Source organism: Neovison vison, chromosome 2 (assembly GCF_020171115.1).
Source record: "Neovison vison isolate M4711 chromosome 2, ASM_NN_V1, whole genome shotgun sequence".
Classification (NCBI taxonomy): domain Eukaryota; kingdom Metazoa; phylum Chordata; class Mammalia; order Carnivora; family Mustelidae; genus Neogale; species Neogale vison.
The window spans coordinates 150,624,774-150,652,325 of record NC_058092.1 but is presented as its reverse complement, the minus strand read 5'-3'; the positions used below and the strand labels follow the sequence as shown (position 1 = coordinate 150,652,325).

The following is a 27,552-nucleotide window of genomic DNA, read 5'->3' as shown; positions in this document are numbered from 1 at the left end:
TAGTGGGTGAGAACCCTCCCCCAGGCCAAGAGTTGAGCCAGTCTTTAAGGAGAGGAATCCTTGGAAGTGGGGATTTGAGCAGTGGTGTCTGGTAGGAACCCAGAGTTCTCTTTGAGATCATGGGGAATGTATGCACAGCATTGTGTCTTTCGATGGGCACAGGCTCCACCTTGTGTAGCAGTTACCACCTCTGAAGCCTTTGTGTTCTGTAGAACTGCCTTGTGCATTGGGATCATTCCCATATTTCACTGAGAAATCCTGTTTGGGGTGACACGGTGGGCCTTGACTGTGTACTCATAAGGACTTCCCCATGCCCCACGACATCCTCCATTCCCAAAGAGGGGCAACGATGGATGCTAGGTGTCCACGTCAGTGGAACAGAGCACCCGTGCACCGTTGCTTAAAATGGGGAAGGTTGTCTGGGTCGGTGATGGTTTTCATGATGCGCCCATGCATTTGGCCCAGGCCAAATGTCCGGGGGCCTCTGGAGCTTGGGGAAGCCATGGGCCCGGTTAGAGCTTCATGGCCATTGCATCCCAGCTTGGGGCCCTTATCGAATCCTGAGTCTTCTTGAACCGCTGTCAGGCTTTCAAGGGCTCCTCGGGTTAGGAGGGCCATTCTTGGAACATGCAAGCATTTCAGGCCCATATCGGGTTGGCGGGTTCTGGCTTGGGAAGAAGAGCCATTTCTGTCCATCGCTTCATGGGCGACGAGGACGAGGAAGGCCTGTCGGAGTCTGGATAAATGCTTGTATGATTTGTTGCCAATGAGAACCAACAGGTGGGCACTAGGATCTCTGCTCTGGGGGCAGACATGTTTGCTGACAGGCTTTGGCCTCAGCAGTCCGAGTTCGAGTGATGACGGCACTCCTGGTTCTTCTTTCCGCCTTTCCCTGAAACTGTTGCTGTTGCTAAAGCACCTGTCCTCCGCATTTTTGTAGGGGCCTCTGCAGTGTGGTGGACTTCAGAGCCTTTCCAGAGTTAGGAGCCATGGGCGTAGAGCGGTCGGGTCCAGGCCTAAGGATCGCTGGGTTTCCATTTGGGCTGGTTTCGGGTGTTAGTTTAGGATTATCTGGAAGCGTAAGGTGGTACTTGGTAATATCATGGGCCTGCTGTCATGGTTTGGTGGCCTTTGTTCTCTGGGACGCTCAGGAGCCGATGCCAAGTCCTTAGAATCAGGGGCCATCCCCGTATGAATTGGGAGGTTCCTTTTCCCAGGAGGGCAGTTGGATGCTTAGCTAAAGCCATTGATTGCCAGTGTACCTGAATAGGGGTGGCTTCTTGGATCAGTAGGACTGGGAGGGAAGAAACCATTGCAAGAAGCCCTTCTGTTTGGAGGTCGCGCCGGAAGATTGTTAGTAGGAATCGCCGGTGAGTGGGAGAAAACTTGTCCGGGAGATACGGGCACCCCAAGGGCACCCTGCACTCCAGGTAGAGAGTGGGGTCCTTCATTGTTCCCATAAGTCCCCAGAGAACCCTGTGGAGTGGTGTGTGTTCTCTGACTTTGAGAGATCGAGTTCCTCATCCCAGCCCCATCCAGCTGGTCAAGGTGCTCGTTGAGTTCCACAGTCATGGGGGAGTCTATCGCATGGTTCAGTTGCTGAGTGAACCCTGAGCCCATGGGGTCCCGGTGTTATGCCCGCAGAATAAGGAGCCAGGGGACTGCCCACCCACGAGCTAATGTGGCCATGTTTCTGAGGGTGACCCCAAGTTGTCTAGCTTAGGTAAGCGACGCATTTGGAAAGGCCACCAGAGTTAGACGTGAACGTGCACAAAGATGGGTTCTTGAAACTGACTTTTCCTCTTCAAAAGAGCACTCCTTTCCAGAGATAGCCAACTCAGGGCTCATGTTCCACAGAAAGCAAGGTGCGCTTTAACCCACATGGCCCCCTTATCGACTTAAGGACAGCAAGCCTTGTGATCGATCCGGAGTGATCGGTTAGAATCTGCATCGCTGGGACTTCTCCGAGGAAATCTCTAACCGTTGTCTCTCGAGGCCAGAAGCCAAGGGAAGGGCCGGCCGTCGGACTGGCCTGCGATACCTGTGGATTTGGGCAGGTTCCTTTTCCTGAGGTGCCTGATAGATCCTGGGGTTCCTACTCCTGCCAGGAAGTGACACTCTTTCTGCTCCTGGTGAGGCGGTGGGTAGTCTGGAGGCCAAGGGGTCAGGCCAGCATTCCCAAGGGGCTTGCTAGCCGCCGGCTTCCCGAAAGTCAGCCTCAGTCCCTTAAAGCCCTTTGGTCTCGTCTGGGTCTCAGCCTCGCTGTCTCCGTAGGACAGTCCCATCCAAGCCTTGGTCAGATCAGCCATCAGTGATGGCCCCGTTCCAAGGCGAAGAGATTCTCATGGAACATCAGGGGATGCTGAGGGTTGCCATGGGAGAGGAAGTGGTTCCCGAGACCTTTTGACTGGAGGGCTAGGGCAGAGTCAAACGCGCCATGCTTTCACGTGCCTCCGAAGGAATGTTGGGTCCCATTTCGGTACGTCCTAGATGTCTAACATTGCCATCCTTGAGGCCCACGTTTTCCCCGAGGTGCAGCATGGTGCTTGGGGCCCCCGTTCCTCTGGCGTGGTGTCTGGGTGCTCCCGAGTTGGAGCTCAGATGAAGGACAGCCTCTCGTCGCTACACCTCTTGCTGCTGCCAAACACACAGGCTGAGCGCGGCCCGTTATGTGGGGCCGCTGCCAGTGTTGAGCCCAGTATTGGTCACGGTCCTGTGGTGGAAGCGACGGGCGGTTCTGGGGCGGCACCCTCGGGGAATCCAGCAGGGCTAGGGTTGCTGCCTCTCGAGTGGTTCCCAGGGTGGTCAAGGGGCCCTGGCAGTGCCGCTTTGTCCTGAATGTGTCATGCTCTTCAGGGTTGCAGGGGACAGCGGGAGGAGGAGCAGCCCCTGCAGCAGGCAGGGGAGTCGACGGGAAGGCTGCTGTCCCGCCCAGTCCCAGGTGGGCCCAGTCTCACCAGACAATGGACTGTATGGGCCCAGATGGTTGCCTCGTCCTCCAAGTGCCCATCATTGGCAGGGCCCGGGCAGCCACCTCTGGGTGTGGTGGCCGACCCAGAGGGTCCTTTCATCCGATCCTCGGGGCTCCAGTGCCGTCTTCTGGTGGGCTGCCCAGAAGCCTTCTCTTTGGCCTACGGAGGTCAGGCGTAAGAGAGCAGTTCCTGCAGGCGTGTTTCCCTGTGTGTTCACACCAACTCCTCCTCCGGGCCCAAATCGGAGCTGCAAGGGGGGCCCCAGGGCCGTCCTGGCTCCCTTTGTCGGAGCACCCCAGGAGCTTCTGGTGCCCCGGGGTCATGGGCACACTGTCCTGTGGCGCAGCTGTGGAGACAACAGGTGGAGCGGTGTGAGATAGCGAGTGGCGTGTGGCCTGGGCCAGGTCTTACTAGAGGCCTGTGGGGTTTTGCGGGACGTGTCTTCTGAGGTGTTGAGGTGGAGGTTTCCCTGCAGGACCCATGCGTGACCTGAAGAAAGGGGAATTTCCCGTGGGCCCCCTGGGGCAGAATGAAGGCTACACTGTCAGGGTCCCTCAGGCCCCTTCCCTGACCGACCTCCTCCATGACGGCGGGGCCCTCCTCCTGCTGGGCTGTCCCTTCCCCAGCCTCTCTGAGAGCCCTGGACATGCCCTTCTCTGTGGGGGGAGCCTTTGCCCACGCGAGTGTTGCAGGTGGTGTGGCAGAGACGACGTGCTCCCAACCCCCACGGGAAGTGAGTTTGCACATTCCACGGGCTGTGGGCAGGTGTTGGGCGAGGTGGGAGCAGGCAGGGTGGCCTTTCCCTGGTGGGTCTCTCCTGCCGACTGAGGGATCGAGGAAAGTCTCAGGAGGATGAAACTCACAAAGGGAAGTGGTGCCACGAGGGGACCCACTACCTCCCACAGGCGTCTTGGAGGCTTGGGGGATGGGAGGTGTCGGTCAGATCATACGGGAGTGGCCGGCGGACAGCTGGAGACCAGGCCCGACTCCGTGCCCACAGGGATGCAGCGCTGGGAGGGGTGAGCTGTCCTGCTCCTGTGAGCCCGGGGGCCTGTCTTTATTTGCTCATTTCTCACGTGCCTGAAGTGGGAGATGAGGCCACCCCACCACTGTCTCTTCCCGACTAGCGTTGTCCAGGAGCAAGCCATCTGCTGACTTTTCCAGGGTGGGAGGGCAAGCCTTGGGTCGTGCAGAGGGAGGGGCTCCACAGGGGGCGTGGAGCCCTTTGCCAGAAGAGCACCGTGCCTGGGCTGCCTAGGGTCCAGTCCCTCCAGGCAGCCAGTGCCCTCCTTCCAAGATCAGAAGCTCCTGGACGACAGCACCCGACCCCCACAGGGAGTTGCCCGGATCAGGTGGAGGTTCCCCATGGGATGTTCTCAGGGCTTCCTAGTGCCTACAGGGACTGGGACCTTCGTCTCCTCTCCTCTTTGTGGTCAGAGGCTAGGGCAGGACCCCGGGTTCTGTGCGGTTTCCCGAGGTGCCCAGAACAAGGACGGGGCAACGAGGGAGAGTGTGTGTCCATGTTCACCGGCCCCTTTTCCTGCCTGACTCACCCCTTTCCCGAGTCCTCCTCTTCTTCTGCTTCCCTTGTGGTTTGTGTAAAGTCCACCGAAGGGAAGCTTCTTGAGAGCTGGGAGCAAGAGCAGAAGTTGGCATGAGCACAGACTCCCCGGTAGGAGAAAACCAAGTGGGGCACCCAGGCCCAGCTTCCCTTCCCGAGGCCCCTCCAGCCGGGTGAGCCATGCCCTGCGGACTCCCAGCCCTCCTCCCTGCTCTGCGGTCTGGGGCCGCTTCCCAGAGTCTGCATGGAGGGGTCAGGGTGATAGGAGGAAAGCGGTGAGGAGGGCTGCCGGGGAATTTCAAGCAGCAGTTCCGATGCAAAGCCCGTGTTCCTGCTGGAGACGAGGGCCTCCTGGGTGGGCATCGTCAAAGCAGGGAAAGGGGAAGAGCTGGGAGTAGGCACTTATGGACAGAGGAGAGGGGAAGCCCAAGAGATGGATGTGGAAGTGCATTACAGGCACAGGGTGGCTGCTTCCGTCAGAATCGTCATCTTCCGCGAAATCCTCGTCTGGGTCAGAGAGCAGCGGGGATGCTGAGGTGGCCGTGCGAGACGACCCACGGCCTGCCGCTCTGGGGATGCTGGGCTCTGCCCTCAGTGGGGTGCGTCGCTAGCTCCGAGTCCTCCCTGGCCTTGGTTGCTTGATCTCTGCAGGGTTCGTGGGCGGGTGTCTCTGGTTGCCCACCTGCTCTTCCCACCTCCCGACTCTCTCCAAGATCCGGAAGCCCGGCTGTGTGATCCTTTTCCCGCTGGAGGCTGTCACTGTCCCTAAGACGGCCTCTGTGGGACTTTGTCTTCCTCCGTCCTTGTTTCTGTCCTTCCCTGCTCTTTTTCTTCCTCCTCCTCCTCTACCCCCCCGCCCCCACAGATGCTCCATCTCCTTCACCCTGCCAAGCTCCACCCGTCCTATTGTTGTCCAGGAGGGGGCAACCAAGGAATGAGAGGAGACATCCTGGGTCCCCCGGAATTAATCCCCCTGTGCTGGGAGCAGCTGTCATGGGTCTGGGATTTTTGGGGAGGTGCAGGGAGAGATGGCCCACCACGTGCCCACAGTCCCTGTCTGCCCAGGGACTGAGATGACCTTCTCAGAGACGTGTTTCAGGGAATGCAACGCCCTGTGTTTCCCTAAGTGCTACAGAGGTTGAATGGAGACAGGAGCACGGGAAAGTATGCAGGTGCCCTCAGCTGTTCTGGCAGCCCTGGAAAATGTCCAGCAGTGTGGTCACTGAAACACAGGATTCCTGCCAGTGCTCCTGCTGAGGCATGCCTGGAATGGACGGGGGTAGCGGTGTGTGTAGGGCCCTGGGCAGGCCTGAGGGACGTTTGCCAGTTGGGCATGCCTAGGGAGTGGAGAGCATGGCCAGGGCTGTAAGCCGGCGAGGTGGGTTTGTGAGAGGAACCGTGACTCCCTGGCCCTATTCCCAAGAGACTCTGTGCTATGCCTCGACGCCAGCTGGTGAGAGGTAGTGTGGACCCAGGGAGGCAAGTGTGTGAAGCAGGTTCAGCAGCCCCTTCACACAGGCCCAGGGGACCGTGGCCCACGACAGGGGGTCTCCATGGTAGCTGCAAGGGGCATCCCGCCCTTGGGAACATGTCCACAGGTCAGACTCGGCTAGGGTGTGAAGGCTGGCAGAAGCTCCGATTTACGGGAGCCTGTGTAGTGAACCCAGGGGAAGTACGCTTTCCCTTCTGCAGCTCTGGGAGTCCCCTTGAAGGTACAGCAGCTTGGAGAGAACCGGATGGTTTGGTAGTCGGGGTTATAAGGGAGAGAATTTAGACCTGTCTTCCACCTCCTGGCTCAGACCAGAGCATAATGTCGCGGTTCTCTTGCTAGGAGAGTGCGGTTGGGGCTGCAAGTCTTGAGCATGACCAGGTCTGGGCCCAGTGCCAAGAAAGATGCAGAATCTCTTGTGCACCATTCCCGGGAGGCCATGAGCAAAGAGGCCAAGCTATGACATGTGGCCGCGGCCAAGGGAGGCACGAGCAATCTTTGATGGAAAAGATCCTTCAAGGGAGCCGCACAAGGAGTCCAGTGATGATGACAAACCCAGCCTACCCTAAAGGCCCGTGGACACCTCGTCTGTTCTTTCATCCCGAAACCGTGACACGAGGCAATGATGCCTGTGCCAGAGCATCCCTTTCCTTTGTTGTTTTTGACCCACCTTCCTCATTCTCCGGAGTGGCAGGGGCAACCCCATGTTCCCGGGAGCCCTGTCCCTGTGTTCCCCTCCTCGGTGCCGTTCCCTACCTGAAGAGACTTTGTCCTCACTGGTGGGAGTAGTCCTCGATGCTCTCTACCAGTAGGTCCGGAAGAACTGAAAGAGGAGCAATGCCGTTAGGAGAGAAACCGCCTCACCCCTTCATCCCAGGTGCGTTGAGATGTCTCTGGGCCATGCAGCATCTGCCTGACTTTTCTGCCGTGCTGTCAGAGTTCACAGGGGTGGCGGAGCCGGAGCCCTTGGAGGAGACGGGGATTGGAGTTTCATGCCTTCTAATGAGACCAGGAGGCTACAGCAGCCACCTCCGTGTCATTTCTGCATGCCCATGACCGCTGTCCCCCTCCCAGCGCAACCATCGGAATCTCCAGTCGTTATGGGACTCTTGACGTGTGGCTAGTGGGAGTGAGCACCTGGACGTTTTCGTTCCCTTGATGATTTCCATATACTGTGCTGAGATAATAAATGACTGTGTACGATGGATACTAGACAGACTCTTTCCTTGATCGCTCAGCGCTAGAAACCAACCAGGAGCGAGAGACAAGTCCTGCTCATCCCGCGTATTGCTCGGGCATCAGTGGCTGGCCTAACAGGGACGTCGATCAAGGGAAGACCTTCCCGGACTGAAACACACCCACCAGGCACTGCTGGAGGTCTTTGGACGCGAGGAGATTAAGGTGAAGCCCCAGTTCCTAGTAATAAATGGGGAACAGATTCCGTGCAGCACTGACCAAAAGAATACAATGTGATGTTCTCGGGACAGAGGAGCTGCTACAGTAGATAAGTGAACCAGAAAGGAGCACAGTGAGCCACGACCTTTCTGAATATGAAGAAGTCTGTGGTGGGTCCCTAGAAGCTGACCTTCCAATACCTTGGATGACTCCCCTGAGCCAACAGGAGGGTGCTGGCATACAAAGAGGCAGGGGCACCTGGGAGCGGAAGAGAAATGCCCAAGGAAATGCGCTCATGTTGGCATCACGATGCTTCCCAAGAGGAGCCCAGAAAAAGCAACCTCTTCTGAAACAGCGAACAGAGTGAAAAGGCAGCCCACAGACTGGAGACGCCCTTGGCAATCCTTATTTCAGAAAAGGTGTGTTCACGGGCAAAAAGGAAAAACTGAAAGAAAACCAACCAAACAAAAGAAGACCGGGATTTCACCCAATGAAAGAATCGAGAAAAAGACTGGAATAGTCTGTGCTGCAAAGGGAACGAATGACTCGGCCAGTCAAACAGACATTGTCCGAAAAGATGCTCAACGTAAGGCATCGTGAGGGCAATGCGAATCCAGAGGACGCTGAGCTGTGGCATATTCAGTTAGGGTAGCAAGGACCCAAACCAGGAATTCAAACCCAGGACCCATGTTGGAAGGAGGCAGAAAATTGGAGACTTTGTATGAAATTCGTGGAACGCAGACTGGTACAGTTACCCTGGAACAGCCCGTTGAGCGCCCTCGGAGAGCAGTGAAAGGTACTCCCGTGGATCCCGCTTGTGCGAGTGAGGAAAAGAGATGTCGGAAAGTCAAATTCTGTTCCCATAGGTGTTTCTCATGAGAGAAAGTCTTGTTGGCTGCCAAAGAACCCTGAATCCCTGATTTGGCTCTGTTTCCATTTCCAGGCACTGAACTCCCTTGAGTTGTCTATTGGCCCAACCCTTCGGCATCTAACAAGGCCCTCTTGCACGGAGAGATGGCCAGCGAAATGGGCGGTGATTGTCCTGTCACACCTGTTGAGGTTTGCGGTTCTCTTTGGCCACCTTGCAATGCACAGAGCACCCTTCCTTCCTGCATGGACGGGGTCCAGGTGCCCCCAGTGATGGTCAGTCCCCGAAGACGACCTCATTCCCCCTTGGACAGGACACCTTTTGGGCCTACCGCCGAGAGCCCCAGCGAGGACCAGTGGTGGGTGTGGGATTTCCCCTGGGACAAGGCCAGTTGCATTCTTAGACACAGTATCTGCAGGGAAATGGTAGATCTCCATGGAGAAACACGGGGTGAATTGGCCCCATCTGTTCCCTGGCCACTGCCCCGTTGTGCGGGTCACCCCCGAACGGGCTGTTGCCGGCGGATGCCCCGGGAGCCGCCTGCAGAAGGGAGGAAGTGTGTCCCAGCACTCAGTGCTTCCGATGAGGTTGGGAAGACGCATCGTGGGGCCTCTGATGCAGAGATGTGTGTGTGTGTGTGTGAGTGCAGTGTCAAGTGGGAGGTGCTGTGACCATTCTTGCCCGAGACCTGCCTTGGCGGGTGATCCCCATGGACACTGACTCAGTAACAGGGACACACTTGTGTCTTTGGGGCACCGTCTAGCCCTTCCTAGTTAGCGACGGGATTTGCTTTCTGGGGGAACTGATGTGTATTGGCAGGGAAAGAACACCTCTTTCAATTGTAGGTGTTGAAGAGTTTTCCCATGAATGGACGTTCGTGACGTGACAGCGATGGGAAACGTCCCTGAGAACGTGGACACCATCAGTCGCCATTTTGAAGGGACCAGACACGTTCGAGAACACAGGATTCACCCACCTGACACACATACACCAACCCTGAGAATCCCAGGGCATGGATTGCCATGGAAACAGACCTCGTGCCCAGCACCCGATCCTACAGCACCTAAGAGCAGCACGGTAGCTTCCGGGGGCAGGGTCACGAGGCCACGGGTCTCGGTCCGGAACATGACCCTTAGTGTCATTGCAACAGGATCTGGATTCTGGGTGGCTCTCAAGATGGAGCCTGCAAGGAAGCCCCACCTTGCCCATTGTCCAGGTTGCTCCAAAGCAATGAGTGACTCTAGAGGACAGCATACTTACCACGCTCCCTTTCCAGCAGGGCCACCTGCGATTTCAGAAAAGAAAACATGATGAACATCAAGTCCTGCCTCGTCCCGTGTGCCCAGCTCTTTTGGTCTCTTGGTGATGGGCAGGGTCATGGACAGTGATATGGAATCCACCTAGAGGTCGCATGCCCTGGGTCCATAAGTTGGCACGGCGGTGTCAGTAGCACCCGTGAAAAAGCTCACGACCCTGTGGACTGTAACCGAACCTGCCATTTCCTGCAGGGTGTTTGGAATGGGGTCCTCCTGGCTAAGGGTTGCTCCCTCAAGAATCTGCCCACCACGGACATTGTACGTGCTGAGGTGTTGGGATCTGATTGTGAGGATCAGAGAAACAAGGGATGCCGGACCTCACCTGAAGAAAGGCTAACTTACCACCATGGTGAACAACGGGGCCTCTCCCACTCTGCTGTCCACGTCAAGGCCATCGTACAGACTAGCCAGGGGATCTAGGTGGATACACACAGAGAGTGTTGGGACCGCGACAGAAATCTTTGGGAATCGCTCGGGGAGCTTTGCTTGGGGTGCACGTGCGGACCAGTATGTGGAGGTGGGGAGCTCATCGGTATGGACTGAGCTGCAGTGGGCCCTTCCTGGATGGAGGATGAAAGGTCCTGGAGAGGAGTAGGGACGTGAATAGAAACTTTGCCTCCCTTTGGAGCTCCAGGGCCTGGAATAGCTGTGAAATAGTCCATCTCCAAGGCACACCTACTGCCTGCACCCAAACCTGCACCACCTAAGAGCAGCGCAGTAGTTTCCGGGGACAGGGCCATGAGGCCACGGGTTTTTCCCCAGAAAATCCCTTGCTGTTACTCCGACCCTTCTTCCAGTCCCACCGTACCTGGAATCAGGGTGGTTCTCATCGTGGAGCCTGCAAGGAAGCCCCCAGCTTTGCCCTTTTCCAGGTTGTTGGAAACAAGTGAGTGTCTCTAGAGTACAGAACACTTACCGCCGTCCCCTTCCAGCAGGGACACCTGTGATTTCAGAAAACAGCATGAATGTCAAATCAGGCTTTGTCCTGTTTGCATGGCTCTTTTGTTCCCTGGGGGATGGGAGGAAGCCAGATGGGGAAGTGTGCTAGAGGCCCGTGAGCCCCAAAGAATGACGAGAGCAAAATGATTCCTCCAGAGATGCGCCCAGTCTTCCTAGAGGTCCCCCGTTCCGGGTCCCCCCCGGACACAATAGGTGGCGAGGGGAATAGCTGCTACCCGTACCCAAGCTCCCTGCCCTCCAGACGGTAGGTGATCCTGCTGTGGTTGTCCCCGCCCCCCTGCAATGCCTTCGGAGTTAGGTAGCATTGGGTAACAGATTGTCCCTCAAACTTCTCCCTACCCTGTCAACCGGGCATGCTGATATATATATATATATATATATATATATATATTTTTTATTTTATATATATATATATTTATTTTAGTGACCTTGTTTAAAAAAGCCAGAAGACTTTTGTGTGCCCCCCAAAGAAAGGCCAACGTAACACTCTGGTGAAAAATGGGACGTCTTCCTCTGTCGTTCCTGTCGAACACTCCTCCGCCTGTCCATCCAGCCAAGCTAAGGAGAGATCCACAGAATGGTCAGTCCACCGGTGGGGCTCGGCAGGAAGAGCTCAGGAAGTTTCGCTTGGGGTGGGCGTGCCCGGGAGTGTCTGGCGGCGTTGGGGTGCGTGGGTATGGACTGAGCAAGCTGCCGCTGCATCGAGAGAGGTCGGGGCAAGGAGCAGGAACGGAGGGAGAAATACTGACTCTGAACTCGAGCTACAGGGAATGGAATCAGGGTGAGCTCTTCAAGCCGAAAGAGGGTAAACACTAAGAGACACGGTCCGTTGTACTGTCGGGCAAGCTCCTCCCAACCAGCGACTGTGTCGTGGTCATTGTCAAGACCGTTTCTTGGCCGCTCCCACCTATCTCTCACCTCTTCTAGGAGATTGTATTTCTGCAGAAGAACGCTGTGTGGCAGGGTTGCATTCAATGCAAGCACAAGTACCCTAGAGGTTTCTATTTGTCCCTGAGTCATGCAGGGTCAGGAAAACCAAAGACCCAGGATTTCTACGTACTGACATCTGACCCTTCCAACAGAGTCCCCATCCACAAAGTGCTGATTCTTCCCAGTCTTCCTTTCCCGTGGCATGTGGGTGTGTCCTTGGAGTCCGCGGGACCCAGTTTCCCGGGACCCAGCTCCCCCAGTCAGGACCCGGCAAGTTCACGAGTGAGCCGAGGCCAGGCGAGAGAAGGGCACTCTCTAACCGGGCCATGTAGCAGATTGCCAGGAAGTCGGATCGGGCCCCAAGCTAATGACGAAGCTTACCTGGCCATTGGCATTTGCCAGTGAGCCTTCCCTCTGTGCATTCAAGATGGGAGCGTTTTTGTAAGGCTGGTGTTGATGTTTGGGTTGACTAAAGTAGCTTCTGATTCCTTTGTGTTTTGACCCTGTCTGAGAAACGTCCCGAGGTAGGACAGATGTGGGCCCCTTCCTTTCTCCCCATCCCTGTCTGAGGAAAGTGAATCCTGAGCAACCCTCCAGGTGGAGCTGTGGTCAGCAAGGAATGTGGTGTCCTAGAGGGGTTGTGTGCGGCGGGAATGAAGGAGGTTTGGCTTTGAATCTCTGACCCGTGCCCTCAAGTCCACTCAGTGGGAGATGTCTTCTGATGAAACGCACGCACTCCACACACCCACATGCCCGGTCCCGTCGCATCGACCCACGGGAAAACAAGCCCCAACCCTCCGACGCACGAAGCACAGCGCCCGAATGACCTACTGGTTTGCAGGGACTGTAGCACAGGGTCCCGGTTTTCTGCTGGACACTCCCGTCTGTTCAGTCCGCCGCAGCCTCCGTGCCCGGGAGGAACTCAGAATTGGGGAAGCTCTCCAGACCAAAGGAGGAGAGAAAGCCCTACCTTGTTCTTCAGCTAGATCTCTCCCCCTAAAGGGAGTGATGGGGGAATACCCATATGGGACATATCCGGTCGCCGCCTCCTGCAGTTGGAGAAAGGGAAACCCAGTGAGGATCCCAGCACCCTGTGCACACCCTGTGCACACATCTCTGTGCCCTTGGTGTGTGTCGTAAGCAAGCTAGATGGGATGCAGTCATTGCCTCTATGATCCAGAGGAGGAGGAAATGAGCTCCCGAAAAGGCTCCGGCTTGTTATGTCAAAACTCCCCCGTCCATTTCCTTCAGCAACTCCTTCCAAAGCCATTTCCCATAGACAGAATGAGCTGGTGGAAAATGGGCCCGACCATCCATTGCCTAAGCAACGGTGGTGATGTTTTTCAGTGCCCGTCCCAATCCGCTGTCCGTTAATGTTATAAACTCACGGCAGGCTCTCAGCACCAAGGACATTGTCTCTCCCCTCTGGCATGTCCATGCTCAGATGTTCGTGGATAGAGAACTCAAACACTGGTTGTCCCTCAGAAGCACAAAATGACTTTACCGAGGTGACCGAGTGGCTCAGACATTGAAGCATCTGCCTTCAGCTCAGGACCTGATCCTCGGGTCCTGGGATGGAGGCCCACATTGGACACCCCGCTCGAAAGGGGAGCCTGCTTCTTCTTCTCCCTCTGCTACTGCCCCTGCTTGCGCTCTCTGTCTCTCTCTCCTTCTCTGTCTTTCAAATAAATAAAAATTTGAGGAACAATGAGTTTACCTGAGGGAGAGTCAGAGTTTCCTCCTCGGCCCTCAGAACTGGTAGCTCTTCTGTCAGGTCCTCGCAGGGAGCTAGGAGGATACAGAGATACTGTGAGGATACTGGTGAGGCTGCTGGGGAAGTAGGCAGGCAGTTTGGATGGATGAGGACAGGAGACGAGTGTGTGCGTGTGGGCACGTAGGAGGTCCGGGCCGCGCTGCTGCTGGGCCTTGTCCTTGGTGCAGAGAGGAAGGGACGGGAGAGGAGCAGGGAGGAAACGTGAAGAGGGTTCTAGTCTTTCGAGCTAAAGCGAGCCCGTTCAAAAGCAAATAGGCAGTCCAGTACATGGGAAGCCTAACCTGGCTTCTGTGTGAGGACTGAGTTCCCTAACCTCTCCTGACCGACGTGCCACTAAGGTGTCCCACGCAGCTGCTTTGGACATCAGCTCTGGGCCCAGGTTCCCTAACTGCTGCGACTATGCATCACGTCTTTGTAAGATTTTGCACGGCATAAAAATCAGCCTTGCTTGCCGGGCTGCATTCAACCCTCTGGAAAGGAGCCTAGTAGTTTGCTTCACTCATCCTTTCTTTGCCTTCAGAAAATCCCATGTGCAACCCGGGAAAGCCCGGACATCGTGGGTTTCGTGAACAGCCGGCACCGTCGATGAGTGTGATAGATTCCTTCCACTGTTCTTGAGCTGTCCCGTGTGTGTGTGTGTGTGTGTGTGTGTGTGTGTTTGTGTGTTTCCCCTGAAGACCGTGGCTTTCCGAACACTGCCAGGTGTTCTGACCAGTGGGCAGTTGCTTACACAGAGGAGTCTTGGAGTGTGTGCTGAGAGGCTGTAGGCCTGCTTTGCAGGAGATTTGCTTCAGGGATGTTGGGTCCAAAGCTTCCACCCAAGCTTGACCTTGATTTCCTATTGGCCAGTGGTGTTTGAGTGTGTGCTTAGAGAATATGAACCTTCCTGAGGCGTAGGGAAATCTTATCAAGTACAGTCAGTTCCCTCCGTGATGCTTTTCTGCCATTGGTCGGTCGTGTGTACACACTGAGACCGGCTATGACCGATGCTGCTCTGTTCTGTCCTCCACGGGTCCACACGCTTTCCAGCCATGTGGGCTTGAGCACGTGGATGTGGCTTTTCTCTGTGCACTTGACTCCAGGGACCAGGCTGTAATCTTTAACGTGGGCTTCTAAGCTTGCCTTGGCCTCTGTGTCCATGGAAACCAGTGTGTCATGTTGGGTCCTGTGGGGGACCATCATAGAATCTAGGTATTGGCTGTGTGCACAGATGCTGGTGGCCCTTTGCTTGCTAGCACCCATGGTACATCATGACCCCCTGGCTGAGGGACTAACACAGGTGCGTAGGCCAGAGCAAGTTTCCGATTGGAGCCTGAGCTCCAATCTTGGCTTTCCAAGTAGGAGGTCAAGGGTTTGGACCCTTCATCTCTGCACCATGCCCGTCTCAGGAAATCAAAGTGCAACGTTCTCCAGGTACAGCTGTGGTGAGTTGGGTAAGGAGTATGTAAAGTGTGCCAGGCTGATGAGAGTGTTTTGGAAGGGTGACACTGTGATTGTGATGGAAGTGTGAGAAAGATCTCCTGGGAAAGGCACACAATCGTGTTCAAAAGCATAACGCATGGGGACACACACACACACACACACACACACACCCACGCAACCCCCCACGCACACAAGGCCTTCATCCCACGTGCACCCAGATCACCCCTTCCCAGTGCACAGGTTCTTCCAGGCCCTGTTGGACTTGTTGACCGTGCCTCACTGGACAGTCTCGGACAGTATCCCCCAACCCCCATTCCTTGTAGGAACTTAGAATCGGGGTTCAGGCTTCTTTGTACTCTAGATTTCCTCCCAGAGCCCGATGCTCTTAAATACGTACAGCTGTCCTTGCTCCCAGCGTCTACCTGCGATTGGGGAAAAGGAAACACAGTGAGGATCCCAGCATCCTGTCCGCCGTTGGGCCAGCTCTACGGTTTGGCAGCTAATTGGATGAGGTCCTCTCGTTGAGTACACATCCCCCCACCGAGTTCAATAGGAATGTTTGAATGATGCTGGAGCATCGTTCAATCTCCGAAGTCCATTCTGATCTCCAGACAGAACGTTCTCTTTCAAGGAGAGACTTTTTCTGCTGAAGAAGGTGTATGATCCCATGGAGTTTATAGCTGAGGCTGTCCCGTGTCCTCACCCTTTTTGGGTCCACTGTGTGTAAAAGGCCAGACCCAGCATTCCTCCACAAGGGGAGACTGCTGTCCCCTTCCCCTGGGAGGTAAAGTGCCAGATGGTCATCCAACTCCACTGATGGAAGAAATCAAGGAAGCACCATTTCTGTGTCTGCGAAAGAGAGGCGAGCTTACCTCGGGGAGAGTTGGGGTACCTTCCTCTGTCCAGCACCTAGGAAGGTCCTTGGACTGGCCTGCCACAGGGTCTAGGAGAACAGAGAGGAGCTGTCAGGACATTGGCTGCGCTACTCAGGAATGGCTCGGGGAGTTAAGTCTGCTGGATGTGGATGCGGGGCCAGAGGGAATGGACGTGAAGCGTGACCAAGGAAGGCCTGACTTGCCAGTGGGCCAACAGTGGTGGACACAGTGGTGGACACAGTACGCAGTGGTGTACACAGAAACACAGAGGAGGGGAGGAGGATGGAAATGGGAAATGGGGCCTTGGCTTTCCAATGGAGGGGATGTCATCAGTGGCAACTCATCAGCATCTGTCTGGGAAACGCTCAAGGCACCCTGGGTTTCAGGGCGCTGTCCCCTGAGCCCTCCTGCCCCCTGTGAAGCCAAGCCAGCTTGCCGCTTCTTCAGCTGGTCATGGGGCCTGTTCAGCTGTCTTCCGTGCACCTCTGCTGTGTGACCCTATCGGTCCTCTATCGTGCCTTGGAGGAGTGGGTTTTTCGGTGAAGGAATCTACGTACTGGGGACGGTTGTACTTGTTAGTATGTGTCCATTCGGTGACACTGCTGACATCCGTGAGGCTTTGTAGACCGCCCTGCCAACTACGGGGAAAATGTTGCCATCGTATGTCATGGCACCTCTGTACCCGTGACGACGTGACCGGCCCTCCCCCTTTCCTCCCTGCACCATCCCTTCCACTTTCTGGGTCTACGAATGTCCCTATGGGAGTGTCCTCAAAGCCCGGGATCGTGTAATGTGCCTCTATCCTTGTGTGCTTGCTTTCAAAATGCACGTTAGGTTTCCAGGGTCCATCTGTTTCATAAAATCTTGGAAACGTTTGTTTCTTCTTACCCCTGAATTGCACTCCATGATGTTTATGGATGCCATGGAATGTGTTCTTTCCTCCCATAATGTATTTGGGGGCCGTGCCTGTCTGGGGCTATTGGGAACCCCGCTGTGTGAGACATTAGTGCACAGATTTCTGTCTGTTTCAAGAATGAGAAGACATCCCCGAATGCATTGGCCCCATTTTTAGAACAGTAACCACATGGAATGTACTGGGTACTTGAGTTCCCCAAATGTGGCGAGGTCGTTTTGTTCCTTTGAAGATACATAGCACACCCGTGCAAGATGTGGCTAATGGGCGGAAGTGGAGGGGCGACATCGTGAAACCTCCTGTCGTATTCTGGTCCATTTTTCTGTTCAGCGTTCCTGGCGGACAATATAGTCCCTTCCTTCCTACACATCTACGAACCATGTTTCCTGGGGAGAGCCGTAGGGACCTGTGTGCTCCTGAAAGACCTAAGATCCATCCCTTCAGCTAGTAGACACTTTTTTCCTGTGCCCCTCGGATCCAGTTTGAATGAGGATCTCATCGTGACTAGTGGACTTAAAAGGGGATGGACGGACGCCATAGAGAGAAATGGCTACCAGTGAAATCAGAGGACAATGTGTCTCAGCAGTTTTTAAAAGCTTCGGTTATGTCTGTGCTACTGGACGAAAGAATGCGTCTCCAATCAACTTAATGAGTCAACCCACATGGTACCTACCTTCCTCGGTGTCCTTGATGGTGTAGACCTCATCGTGGAGGGAGAACCGGACTCTCTTCTTGCGGCGGCGTCGTCGTCGTCGTGGTGGTGGAGGGGTTGGAGTGGTTGGGGGCGGCTCCACATCTTCAGAAAGACACTCCCCACAGATTTCTGGGAGACGCACAGAAATAGAGAGCAGTGTCGGCACGTTGTCGTCAGGAGCCCGTAGGGCGATTGGGCATCCTTTCCTTCTAGTCCATCCGTCTCCGGCCCCTACTCCTGCCCCTACTCGCCAGCTGCCCAGCTGGCATTCCTCCCGCCAGGTGGGACTTAGGAAGGGGTCGCCGTGTGCTGTGCTCTGAATTCCGCACCCTCCCACACCCACAGGTTTTCTGGTCAACGGCTTGCATGGAACAGAGACAGGACAGAAACACAACAGCGCCGTGAGCACGCGTGATGGCCTGGGTCCCATCCATTGAGCAGCCACACCTACCCGAGAGTGTTCCCCAGAACCCTCTGTGCCCCATTTCCCTGTCCTCCGTCCTAGACATGAGTGTGCCGCCACGGTGTCCCAAGTGATTGAGTCCAAGGAGCGCCTGGGACCTAGGGGAGGACGGGATGCTTCCCAGCCGCTCGGCAGGTGTTGAGGAAGGGACCGCCTAGGGACTCAGCTAGTCGGCTGGCTGTGGGTGAAGCCACAGTGGAGGACAGTGGAGGGCCCTGAAATGTAGGGTGGTGAAGGGACCGTCCAGAGTTGCCACCCTGATGAAGGATGGATCTGGGACAGGAAAGTCATCGTTTCCCTGTGGCCGGAGATCCCCGAGCCCCTGACACCAACCCACGGCCCCTGATAAAAGGTCCTGAAGCCCTGAACCAAGAGCTGCCCTCACAATCTGAAATCCCTCTGTGCCAGTGTGTCTCTAGGGGAGAGCGAGGGCCACGAGACCAGCCTCAGTCCTCACTCACCTCTGTGTTTGGGGCCCCGACATCAACTAGGTGGCGGTTTCTGCCGAATGGGGCCCTACTAAAGGACCAGGAACGGGTAGCATGAGCCACGTTCCCTCACCTCTCTGCAAGGTCAGCCCAGTCGCCCAAGGCCGTCCTGAAGGCCAGTTGCAGCCCAGGCTCCTGGGGTTCTGCTTGGCTCCCAAGCTGATTCAGACTCCCTACGGTCACATAGGACCCCGCCGAGAACTCGCTTGCCTTGAGCTCGCGAGTCCCGAGGAGCAGTCGATGGTAGGAATGGACATGAAGGTGGCCATGTGGGGGGGTTGGTTTCAGGAAGGAGACGGATGATGCTGAGGGGCCCCTTGCTTTGCGGACTGCTCTGGGGAGCCTGGATGGACGTGAGGCTACCCTGGCTGGACTGAGTCCCTCCCTGCTCTCTCATTCTTCACCAGTCTATTGTCTACTCTCAGGTCTCTTGATCCCCTCTGGAGACTGTAGGTTTAGCGGACAGTCTCCTGTCTCCCTCCCTAGGCCTGGCCTGGAGAACCCAGCCCAGCAGTACCTTTGAGAGCAGCAGACAGTCCACCGTGCAGCTGCTGTGTGTTCCGTCCACCCACCCGGTGGCACATCCCGTTCCCATGCACTCCCAGGCATCAGGCAGACGGCCCGGGAAACCCTGCACATCAACCCATGAGACCACCGCGCTATCCTCCAGTGTCTCTCCTTCTAAAAACAGCTGCATTTCGACCGCTGACCTTTCCTCTCCGATTTTGTCATGTCCATCGGGAAGAGGAGACCAGCAATTCGTTCCCCTCAAGTGTGGTGCCTGGGTCGCCCCAAGGTTCTCCTGACCCAGGGACCGCAGTGTGTCGTGTGACCTGTGTGTTGTCCCTGTAGGACTGTGTCCGAAATGGGCATCCAGAAAGAGTCCGGTTTTCTGAACATCGAAGCGCTTTAAGGAAGGCAGCTTCCCCACGAAATCCCAATGAAACAACCCAAACGAACAAACACGGGCATCAAACCGGGGGAGGGGGGATCAGAGGGAGGAGAGGAAAAGCCAAAGAGAAGAAGAGAAGAAGCCGGTCTCTGTATAAGGGAGGCAGCCAGCTCCAGAGAAGAGAACTGAGAAAATCGATAGGCACATACCCGTACAACAGCAGCTGAGATTCCCCATCATCGGGACTGTTAGTCCTGTTCACCCAACCGCCAGGGGCTTGGCTCACAGAGTGACAGTTGAAATGGAACGTTGGATGCGTGTCATCAGGTCACCGTGGCGATGGCTCATGACAGAACTCTGAGGGTGAAGGCATCCCTGCACGCTGCGGGGTCATGGAGGGAAGTGGGTCGGGGAGGGGTCAATGGATGATGGGCATAAGACACTTGTTGTGGTCAGCTCTGAGTGGTGGAGAGAAGGGATGAGTCCCCGAGTTGTACTGTAGAATGCAATACTGCGCGGTACGTTAACTACCTGCATTTTTGGACATTCCAAAAAGGAGACTCCTGAGGGCACCTAGGAGACTGAAATGTTCATTTTACTCTCTGTTACTCTGGAAAACTCCTGCATTTATATGAGATTGTTTCACAAAGTCTCTCCAGGAGTTCTTGGTGGCTCAGTGGGATAAGTCAAAGATAGTTTAATGAAGTCAAAGATAGTTTCTTATTTAAAGACCTTTGGAAAGTTGTAAGAAACAAACATTAAACATTTATGTTTTATCTTGCCTTCAACACCCCCATCTCTTTTTTCCAGAGGTTTCTTGGATTTTCTGACCTCAGGGGATTAATAGTGTTCACAGGAAAACAGATTAACAACGTGGCTTGAGATTTTTAATTTTTAATTTTTCCCACCTCAGTTCTGAAAAAGCCGTAGCGTTTCCTCCTTTAGGTTACTGTTAAATGTGAAACTCATCTTCTCATGTTTTTAATTTTTCTGTGTCACAGAACCTAAATTGGCAATCGGTCAAGAAGAAACAAATGTTTGCATTCACTCAGTGACGAGTATCCTGTGTAAGCTCACCATCTGTCGGAGCCACACATGGACACGTAAGTATCTTGTATGTGGAGCTGTGTAGGCAGGTAAATCCAGGAACTGCAAGGCAGGCCAAGTCTCTTCTAACTTCCTCCTTCCTTCGTCCTCAGCTCTCCCTCCCCCACTAAGAGCAGAAAATGAACACATCCCAGGTGAGCTTTATGTTTGTTTATTTCCACTTTGTTTTAAAATGAGTATTCTAAAATATGAAAGGATTCATATTTTTAAAACAAAAAAATCGAGGAGCTCCTGGGTGGCTCAGTGGGTTAAAGCCCCTGCCTTTGGCTCAGGTGATGATCCCAGGGTCCTGGGATCGAGCCCCACATGGGGCTCTCTGCTCAGCAGGGAGCCTGCTTCCCTCTCTCTCTGTGCCTGCTTCTCTGCCTACTTGTGATCTCTGTCAAATGAATAAATAAAATCTTAAAAATAAAACCTCAAAGATAGAAATAGACAAGAATTACTTGGAGGGAAGCATATCAAGTCTCTCCAGCAAATTCAAAGAACAGTTGGTAGAATGAGAAGCAGGACTCTTAATTTCAGAGAGTTGTGCAAGTTGTAAAACTTTCTTTGATTTTTCTAAGAACAGCACTGAAATTGCCTATAATCGTATCTGATAGACCCAGCACTGTGCTAGAAGTGTATGGATGCTTTTCACGGGACCGAACGATGAGGACTGAGTGGACAGCTCTCTCATGGTCCTGCTTGATCCAGGAATAGGACTTTGAAGATCTGGTGGACTGGAGGGACCACGCATCCTCCAGATGACTCTCCCTAAGTGTTTGTGTCCGCTTGTTCACATCTCTAGCTTGAATAGCCGACTGTTCCGGCTTTGGTTTCTGCATTTCTCATTCATATTTCAACTTCACGAATGCATTCTTGCTTCTTCGACATTCAGCTCTGGAAAAGGCTACCAAATTGTAGTCAAATCCAGTTTTTGGCTTTGTCTTACTTGACCGTCCTGCAGCATAATCCTCAGTCTCTGTTGTCTCTGACACCTGCCTGCTAGCTTTCCTTTCTTAAGTCTGATACATCTCCTTACTGTTCCTCACAAAGTTGTCTTTCCCTTTTGCCCCAGACGTTGCCTCTCCTTGGGTTTGTTGCTCAACCATCCTTGGGTCACTGCTTTTCTTCAGTCTGTGTTTTTTTCCTGACCGGTCTTCTTTCTCTGTCTGTCTGTCTGTCTGTCTGTCTTTTTAGCAAAATACTTTTGAATTAGTAATAACATGGTTAAAAGGTTAAGTGATGTTCCCTGTAGGAAGGGTGACATTTTTCATCTCAACGGAGACACTTCCACTGAGAATGAAAGAGGTTCTGTAAAGTTAGGAGGGGACAACTGGCTATATCGGGACAGTCCCAGACAAACTGGAGTTATGGTCTTCCTGCTGTAGATGTCTGACTTGTTTGTCCTACCAGGGCTTCTTTTTTCAGGTAAAGATACTCTTGTATGCCCCCTACTTTTATTTAGAAGGGAATCCATCATCTTTAGGGCTTTCCGAACTTAGATGCAGCTGTACACCGCTGGCATCCTGTTAAAATGCAGATGTTGATTTCGTGGGTCTGGTGGGGGCCCTGGGTTTTGCATTTCTCGAAAGCTCCCAGGTGAAGCGGACTCTGCTGCTCAGGGAGCCCCACTTTGAGTAAGGAGTCTATACATGATTTTGTTCTTTCTTTGCTTTTTTCTCACTTCTTAAAGGCCTGTCCCAGACATCTGTATCTTAACAGAACGTGGATTGTTTCTTTGTTATAGCTGCACAGTAATTCAAGCATGGACGTATGGACGTTCCATAGTTAGCTAACTGGCTATTATTCGTTACGAACTATTTCAAACCTTTTGCTATTACAAGCCATGTTCTAGTGCATGGCCTTGTACATATCGGTTTTTTCTCTCCGATAAATTCCTAGAAGTGGGCTGGCAGGTCAACGGGTGCATAGAATTGATAACTCGATCATTCGGGATTGTGGTACCATTTTGTGTCACTCCCATCGACACCGCATCCGTGCTTGTTTGTCCACAGCTTCTGCCATAGAACATGTGGTTCAACTTCTGGAATTTTGGCCGTGGAAAGAGAAACATGGTATTTTATGAAGTTAATAATCTGCAAGCTTCTTAACTGTGAGTGAGGTTAAGTATTTTTTCATGGATCTGAAAGGTGTATTTACGTTTCTGTGAACCCTCTGTTCATATCTTTTGCCTATTTTGCTCTTAGGTTTGTGGCTTTCTTGGTCTTTCTTCTACTTCGGTGTCTAGATCTTTATAGATTAGGGATACTAGTGCTTGTCCATTTTATGGGTCGTAAACTGTTATTTTATGGGATGCGATTTGTCTTTTGATAGTTGACCGTGGTGTTTTCTCCCCCATGCAGGTATTCTGTTTCAGAATGCCACCTTTCACTTTGTCGTTTCTGTAGGCTCCCCTTGGCTGTGACAGTTTCTCAGACTTCCCTTGTTTTTGATAACCTTGGCAGTTTTGAGGAGTACAGTTAGGTGTTTTGTAGAATGTCCCTCAATTGGGAATTGTCTGCTGTTGTTTTCATGATTAGACTGAGGTTATGGGTTTCTTGGAGGAAGACCACAGAGATAAAATGTCCTTTGATCTTATCATATCAAGGGTTAGTGCTCTGGACATGACTTATCACTTTGTTTTCTCTGTCCTCATACTGTACTCCTTGGAAGGAAGTGGGCAATTACACTATACCACTTACACTATACCTCCTTCCTGTTGGCGTAACTACGCATTTATGGACATAAATTATCAGGAATTCTGCATAGGAGATTTTTCTGTCCTCTCCTGTTTACTAATCCATTTCTATCAGCACGAATTCATGGCTAGTTATTTTATATTTTGATTCTAGTACAACGATATCTTGTTCCTTTTGTTGTTCAAGTTGCTCCAGGTTGGTTACTAAAAGCATCTTCTAGCGGCACCTGGGTGGCTGAGTTGGTTGAGTGTCTGACTCTTGATTTCGGCTCAGGTCATGATCTCAGGGCCCTGGGATGCAGCCCCACGATGGGCTCTTTGCTGAGTGTGGAGCCTGCTTGAAATTCTCTCTCTCGGGGTGCCTGGGTGGCTCAGTGGGTTAAAACCTCTGCCTTCGGCTCAGGTCGTGATCCCGGGGTCATGGGATCGAGCCCCACATCGGCCTCTCTGCTCAGCAGGGAGCCTGCTTCCCCCTCTCTCTCTGCCTGCCTCTATGCCTACTTGTGATCTCTGTCTGTCAAATAACTAACTAAGTAAATAAATATTCTCTCTCTCTCCCTGTGCTCCTCCCTGCTGCTTATGATTTCTCTCCTTTTCCTACTTTTTCAAAAACAAGTCAATAAATTTTTTAAAAAGCACCTTCTGTCGGTTCCTGTGTCTATTGACATACCCTGTTATTGTTTGAATATTTCTACCTTACTCTGTGGCAGTAGATTTTCCAGGTTCATCTTATGTCTTTCCTGCCCTAGAATTAGCCATTTTTTCCCCCTAAGTAGTTCTGGTTCTTTTCATTGGAGCATAGTATGAGAAACCAAGATTGGGGGCCTAGGTGTGTCTGTTGTGACTGTTAAGTCACTGCTCAAAGACCCTCTCAGCTAACTGAACAGGGAATATGTGTATACTCACTCATGTATATACACGTGTCTATAAATATTTTAGTATGTAACCATCTGTGTCTATAGTAAGCTAAGTATACACACTGTTGTCTCCTGTTGTAAGCATTACCAGATGGAACATTCTCACCTTCTCTCCTTGCTTGTCTGTAATCTCCTGCACTAACAGTGAGAATCCAGCTAACATCTGAATTTCATTGATTTGATAGTTCAATTCCAGAATACACATACTCTGGTTTCAGAATTGCATACATGATTTCGGAGTGGTTAACCCATGGATGCTTGATTCTCTCAGTTTGGGACCATTTGAATTAAGGTGCTAGAAATATACACATGTAGGTTTTAAAACATAAGTTTTCAAAAACATAGGGTGTGAAATTGCTGTGTTGGTTATATACGTATGTATGTATGTTTAGCTTCGCAAGAAATTCCCAAACTATTTTTACAAAGTTGCTGTATCCGTTTTTGTTCCTACCAACTATGAATCAGAATCTCGTTGTTCTGATTCTGGACCTGAAATTGGTACTGTCATTATTTTTGAGGTAACCATTCCAATACCTGTGTCATGTCGTCTGCATACTCCCACTGAGGTGATGTGGAACATCTATCTGTTTGTGTATTTATTTGCTATCCTGATATCTCTGGTGAAGAGTTGGTTCAAATCTTTTGCCTATTTTTCCTTTGGTCATTTGTTTTCTTATTATTGAAGCTTTAAGAGCTGTTTTGTGATGTTGGACACAAAGCCTTTATTAGATATCTGTGTTCCAGTTATTTTCTCCCTGTCTGTGCCTTATCCTTTCATTTTTCTTAAAAATGTCTTTCACAGAGCAGAAGACTTTATTTTTAATAATGTCCAACGCATGCTTTTCCCCATAGAATATGCTTTTGCAGTGTTGTATCTAAAAACTCATCACCAAGTCCAGTGTCCTAGAGATTTTTCTCCTGTATTCTTTATTCTTGAATTTTTACATTTAGATCTCTGATTTCGTTTTTTGTTAATACTTGTGTAAGGTCTGTGTCTAGTTTCATTTCTTTTGCATGAGTGTTCGGTTGTTCGAGCACCATTTGTTGAAAGACTATCTTTTCTCCTTCTATTCTCTTTGTGCCTTTGTCAAAAAAGGTTTGACTTTACTTTGGTAGATCTATTCCTGGTCCTTCTAATGTGTTCTGTTGTTCTGTGTGTCTCTCTCAGCACTAACACCCTGTCGTGGTTGCTAGTAGCTTCATAGTAAGTCTGAAGACCAGGTGAGGTGAATTCTCATTTTTCTTCCACATTGTGTTGGCTGTTCTATTTTTCTCAAAGCTTTTTAAAAGATGTTATTTGTTTGTCAGAGAGAGAGAGCACAAACAGGGGATGTCACAGGCAGAGAGGGCAGAGGGAGAAGCAGGCTCCCCTCTGAGCAAGGAGCCTGACTCGGGACCTCATCCCAGGACTCTGGGGTCATGACCTGAGCTGAAGGCAAATGCTCAACCACCTGAGCCACCCAGCTGTCCAGTGTGTTGGCTCTTCTGGATCTTTGGACTTTCTGTGTAAACTTCAGAATCTTCTTGTCAGTATCTGCAAGAGAACTGGGAGGTTTTATTTGGATTTCATTGCATTTATCGATTAAGTTGGAAAGAATTGACGTCTTTGCCATATTGAGTCTTGCTACTGATGACTACGAAGTCTCTCTCCATTTATTTAGATCTTTGGTTTCTTCCATCAGATTTGTCTTACTGTGCATATATATATTGTGTGAGATTTTATACCCGAGTACCCTTTTTAGGGGTGTACTGTAAATGGTATTTTTTTCATTTGAAAATTTGGAATTCAACTCTTTATTCAGATATAGGAAAATAGTTGACCTTTTTATATTGACCTTGTAGCCTATGATGTTTTGGTATTTCCTCATTACTTCCAGTAGATTTTTTTTCTTTTTATAAGATATTTGAGGTTTTCTACATAGACAATAATATTGACTTCAGATAGAGTTTTGTTTTTCCTTTTCAATGAAACACCCTCATTGTCTCATGCCCTCTTTCCATCCACCTTCCCTCTAGTAATCACCAGTTTGTTCTCTATATTTGTGCGTCTCTTGTTTTTGCCTCTTTTATGCTTTGTTTCGTTTCTTAAATTTCACATATGATTGACTCATAGGATATTTGTCTTTTTTTGACTATTTCATATAGTATTATACCCTCTAGATTTATCCATGTTGTTGCACATGTTAAGATTTCATTCTTTTCTCTGGCTAAGTACTATTTTATTAGATATCTATATCTATCGATCTATCTATCTCTATCTCTATCTCTACACCACGTTTTTTTATCCACTCATCTATTGACGGGCTCTTCCATATCTTGCCTACTGTAAATAGTGCTGCAATATAAACGTATCTTTTCAAATGTTTTCATTTTCTTTGAGCAAATACCCAGTAATGGAATTACTGGAACATATGACAGTTCTATTTTTACTTTTTGAGGAAACCCCACATTGTTTCCCATAATGGCTGCACCAGTTTTCATCCCCACCATCAGTACACAAGGTTCCTTTTTCTCCACATGATCAGCAACTCTTGTTCTTTCTTGTTCTTTTTCTGCAGGCAGAGTCCCAGGCTGGCAGGAGAAGTGGTCGTGGTCGCTGGGACAGCCCTCCAAAATGGGTGAGGTGACCTTTCAGACTCTGGGGAGGTGAAGGGTTCCTCACATCACAGCAGCACGCGGACCATAACGTAGGCGGGTTTTACTGGACCCATCAGACAACCTGTGCAAGACGTGAGGACGAGTGAAATGCGCCGCCTGGAATGGAGGTTGTGTTGGCTTCTGGGGCTTCTGTCCCCAGGAGATATTCAGGCCAGTGTGGTGGGGGCTAAGGGGCAGGTTATTTGGGGCAGATGTGCCTTGCTTCCGAGGAGACCCTGTGTTTGAGCAGGAAGGCGGGGGCTGCAGTTGGATCTGGCACCTGGGCCCACGTTGGTCCCCACGGTGGTTGGGTTGAGGGGAGCACAGGGCTGGCCGGCTGGAGTCTGCAGCCCCTCAACTGCCTTTTGACAGCCTGTACCCAGGACCCGGGGCACCTGGGCACAGCCAGAGTCCCAGGGCCCAGGCAGATGCTTATAGGAAAGGACTGGAGCCAGGGAAGGAGGGAGGCAGGCAGGCCCAGGCAGCCACGGCAGGCCCAGGCAGCCACGGCAGGCCCAGCCAGCCAGGTCACCGGGGTGCTCAAGCCTGACTCTCTGGTCTGTGCTTTATTGGAAGGTTGGCGTTTTTCAGGGCAAAATGTGCACAGTGTGAACTCTGCCATAGCCAGGACCCTGAAGTGGAAGAGTGTTGTGGAAGGGGAAGGTAGTCGTTGTTGGTTTTTTTGGTTTTGTTTTTGTTTTTGTTTTCTTGTTGAGTACCAGGGCCCATGAGAGGCATGTCGTAGCAAGGAAAGACCAGAGGCCCTTTTCAGCCTCATGGAACTCCTAGCAGCCAATTCGCCAAGCATGCTTTAGGGGAAGGCCTTCCAGCAGCAATGCTCAGACTTTGACAGATGGCGGGGCCCTGTGGTTTTGGCCTCCTTGAACCGGCACTCCCTGCTGGGACGGAGGGGCCTGCTTCCGTCATGGGTGACTCCGTGTCTCCCCACGTGTGGGTCCTGAGACCTCGACTGAATGCTGTCCTTGTTTTTACAGGTGGCGCTTCGAGGCTCCGGGGGACGTGGCCTGCTGGGCAGCATCCAAAGCATCTGGCCTCCGTCTCTTCAGTGCAGATGGAAGTTCAGCACGTCCAGGAGTGTGACCGCTGCCATCTCCCTGGTGTACGTGCATCGCAGTGGTAAGTAGTCTTGGTTCTGAACCTCCCACCTGGGTTGAGGTTCAGGCCTTGACTTGGGTGTC

At 52.2% G+C, this 27,552-nt stretch overlaps 1 long non-coding RNA gene across 1 annotated transcript in view; it reads left to right on the top strand.

The window, feature by feature from the left end:
- The window catches only part of LOC122900561, a 32,650-nt gene extending 6,177 nt beyond the window's left edge, over positions 1-26,473 (top strand). The window contains exons 3-4 of the long non-coding RNA XR_006383264.1: positions 20,014-20,115; positions 26,275-26,473. This is a non-coding gene — a long non-coding RNA (uncharacterized LOC122900561). The remainder of the gene's footprint in view (positions 1-20,013; positions 20,116-26,274) is intronic.
- Positions 26,474-27,552: the final 1,079 nt, after the last annotated feature.